Source organism: Chrysochloris asiatica, unplaced genomic scaffold (assembly GCF_000296735.1).
Source record: "Chrysochloris asiatica unplaced genomic scaffold, ChrAsi1.0 scaffold00409, whole genome shotgun sequence".
NCBI classification, from domain to species: Eukaryota; Metazoa; Chordata; class Mammalia; order Afrosoricida; family Chrysochloridae; genus Chrysochloris; species Chrysochloris asiatica.
Genome location: NW_006408927.1, coordinates 670968 through 675021, shown reverse-complemented (window position 1 = coordinate 675021; position 4054 = coordinate 670968).

Genomic DNA, 4054 nt, shown 5'->3' with positions numbered 1-4054 from the left:
ACTGTGTGCTGAAGACCTGGGGGTGAGGGGGGAGGTTTGTAGGATATATACCCTTTGGTTGGTTGATGACGCATGGAGGAGATTGTAACCATGGCAATGGAATGATATACTATAGGATGAATGTAAAACTAATGTTCTCCCATGTAAACTATCACATAATTCACAATAAAATGTATTTTAAAAAATAATTGAGAAAAGAAAAGTGGGAGAGGAATTCTTTTTTAAATGTGAAAGTTAATATTCAGTATGCACTATTAAAGCTGAAATAAATTGATTTTCCATTAAAAGCCAAAAAAAAAAATGAAGTGCCTTCTCCCCTCTGTCTTTGCCGCTTCTCTTTCCCCCTTCTCCTGTCTTTCGTTCCCCCTTCAAACAAACCTCTTTGGGGTTGGCTGCATACGTAAGCAAACTTCTTATCAATTTCAAGGCATTACCCTCCCAACAAAGCTCCAAACTGGCCAGTCTCCTGAGTGGACCACAATCACTTCACTTGCCACGTCTATAATTCACTGCTGTTATTAAGTGCCATAGAGTTGGTTCCTGCTCATAGTGACCCTGTTTAGGGTTTCCAAGGAGCAGTTGGTGGGTTTGAACTGATGACCTTATGGTTCATAGTCCAGGGCTGATCCTACGGAGCCACACCAGGAGTATACACTATATAGATAATATCGAGTGTTATCATTAACATCACATGCAAGTAAATTTTGCTAAAAAGTGGTTGCAGCATCAGGGAGCTACCAGAAATTCAAGCTGGATTTAGAAAAGGGTAAGGAATGAGAGATATTGGCTCCGACTTCTCATGGACTTCAGATGGACTTCACACGGATCTGGGCTGAAAGCAGAGAATACCAGAAAAATGTTTGTTGTTGAGTGCCATCGAGTTGGTTCCAACCCATAGTGACCCTGTATAGGGTTTCTGAGGAGCGACTGATGAGTTTGAACCGGTAACCTTCTGGTTCAAAACAACTTTGTAGACTGGCGCATTAACCCACAGCACCACGCCAGGAGTCCAGAAAGATGTTTACCTGTGCTTTATTAACTATCCAAAGGCTTTCAACTGCGTGGATCATGACAAGCTATGGACCACACTGTGGAGAAGGAGTATTTTGAAACACTTAATTGTGCTCATGAGGAAGTTATACAAAGACCACGAGGCAGTCATTTGAACACAGCGGGCACAGCATGGTCTTAAATCAGCAAAGGTGTGTGTTAGGGTTCGATCCTTTCACCGTATTTATTCTATCAGTATGCTGAGCAAATAATCAGAGAACAACGTGGCATCAGGATTGGAGGAAGACTCATTAACAATCTGCACTATGCATATGATACAACCTTGCTTACTGAAAGCAAAGAGGACTTGAAATACTAACTGTTGAGGGTCAAAGAGCACAGCCTTCGGTATGGATTGCATCTCAATATAAAGAAAACAAAACTCCTCATAACTGGACCCAGTCGCAGACAACATTACGATAAATGAAGAAAAGATTGAAGTTGTCAGGGATGGATCCACATCAGTGTTCATGGAAGCAGCAGTCAAGAAATCAAATGAGGATGTATTGCATGGGGCAAATCTGCTGCAAAAAACCTCTTTCAAGTATTAAAGGGCAAAGATGTCACTTTGAAGACTGAGGTGCACTTGACCCAAGCCATAGTATTTTCAATTGCTTCATATGCATGTGAAAGCTGGACAATTAATAAGGAACAAAATAGATGGATTTGAATTATAGTGTTGGTAAATATTGAAAGTCCTATAGACTGTCAGAAGACAAACCAAATCTGTCTTGGAAGAAATACAGCAGGGATGCTCCTTAGAAGCCAGGATGGGGCGAATTCATCTCATGAACTTTGGTCATGTCAACAGGAGGGACCAGTCCCTGGGAAAGGACATAGTGTTTGGTAACGTGGAGGGCCAATGAGAAAGAGGCAGATCCTTAATGAGATGGGTTGACCGAGCCGCTGCAACAGCTGGCTCGGACACACGGGGTGGGGGTGGGGGGGATTTGGAGGGTGGCTCAGGACAGGGCGGTGTGTGTTCTGTTGTACATGTGGGTTGTTGTTGTTGTTATGTGCCGTGGAGTCAGTTCCGACTCACAGCGACCCTGTACAGGGTTTCCAAGGCTGTACATTTTTCGGGAACAGAAAGCCTCATCTTTCTCCCACGGAACAGCTGGTAGCTTCGAACTGCTGACCTTGAGGCTAGCAGCTGGATTTGTAACCACTATGGTACCAGAGATCTTTGGGGGGAGAGGGGGCGGTCACTATGAGTCAGAATCAACTGATAACAGTGAATTTATTTGTCAGATCATTACCAGTCCCTTCAAGGTGTGTAAACTGACCAATCACAGGGCAGTCTGCAGTTCATTCACCCAGAAAATGTCAATAAACCTGAACAAAAGCCAACAAGCCCTCTGTGGTAGAGAGCTAGGGCGAAATAGGTGTGTTTTCCTCAAAATGTCTAATGCGGTTTCGTCCAGCACCGCCCACCACCACTCCTCTCTCTGTTGCCTCCACCAGACCCGGTGCGCTTTGTGGGTGGTGGGCTGTGCCCTCAAGCACACAAGGGGCTGCAATCTTGGACTTTGGTGAAAGAGACTCTAGGGCTGGGAGAAACTTAGCGCCACATCATCGATGTTTTGCTGCCCTCTGGTGGCAGCGTACGTGAATGCGTTTTGGCCTCGGGGAGCTAGCCTCCAACTCTCTGGTTGCCAGGTGGGTTGGCTTATTTGCTTGGTCAATAGTAACACGAACAAAGCTTTGCAGTGTTGACTGTAAACCAAGCGCCTGGTAACCCCCCTAGGGGAGGGGCAATGTGGTCACCACTTGACGTGAGGGAGCTGAGGCTAAGAGAAGAGATGGGGCTGGCCTTGAACCCAAGGCTTGGAGCCTGTGCTCTCTGCTATGAGAGGGAAACTGAGTACACTGTTCTATGTTGACTTTGATGTTGTTGTCTGTTCTGACTCATAGAGGAGCAGCTGGTGTGTTTGAACAGGTGACCTTTTGGTCAGTAGTCCAGTACTTATCCTACAGTGCCACACCAGGAGTCCTGGTCAATCCCAGTTTTGCTGTGATGTCCTTACTCCATTTTTCCCTTGCTTAAAAGCGTCTACCTAGAACCAAGCTGAAGGGCAGGCAGAAGGAAGGTAAGCAAAGACTTGAAGCTCAGACACGCAACGGAACGTTGATTCTTAAAAAAATTACCCTCAAAGTTCTAGTTGATTTGAACCCAATGACGCCTTCTTCGTTTCTCTTGATGAAACAGCTAAAAAAAAAGAAGTTTTCTCTCAAGGATGTGAGGCACAGCCCAACCCAAGTCTGTCCAACTCACAGAGAATTTGGATCTGAGTTGAAAACTTAAGCGAGTCCAGGGCAAGTGAGCGGGGTTAGAGAGGGACATTGGCTAGGTGACGTGAACCAGAGTCTCAGGGTTCTTGTGGACCGGTCTGAAGGTTCTTAGGGGAGAATGTTTTCTCCTCCTTCCTACCTTCCGGTGGTCCCAAGCTTTCCTTGGCTTGTGAGTTCATCTTCCCTCTGTGACTCTACCCCCTTTTACAAGGACATCTTTGAATGGTGCAGACAGTTAACACCCTTGGCTGCCAACCAAAACTTGGCTCCTTCAAATCCACACAGATGTGCCTTGGAAGGAAAGTCCTGGTGATCTGCAAAAGCAGCCAGTGAAGACGCGACGGAATGCAGTTCCACTCTGACACACAGGGGCCATCCTGTGTGTCACAGCAGCTGGTTTTGTTTCCATTTGTTTCCGGATTGGATTAAGACCCATTGTGATCTGGTATGACCTCATGCGAATTCATTACATCTGCAAAGACTCTCTCTCCTCAGAAGGTCCCATTCACAGGCTCTCCGTAATACTCAGCAAGGCCCAAGCTCCCTTCTATCCCTCCTACACCCCAAGCTAAGCACAGTGTGCTTTCTTCCTGAACACAGTTCCATCTGTCAGACGGAACTCATATGTGCTCATATGTGGCTCCTAAGCCTAGCCCCTTCCAAGGGGTGATTTATACAGAGTAAGAAACAGACACAGAGACGCACACGGGGG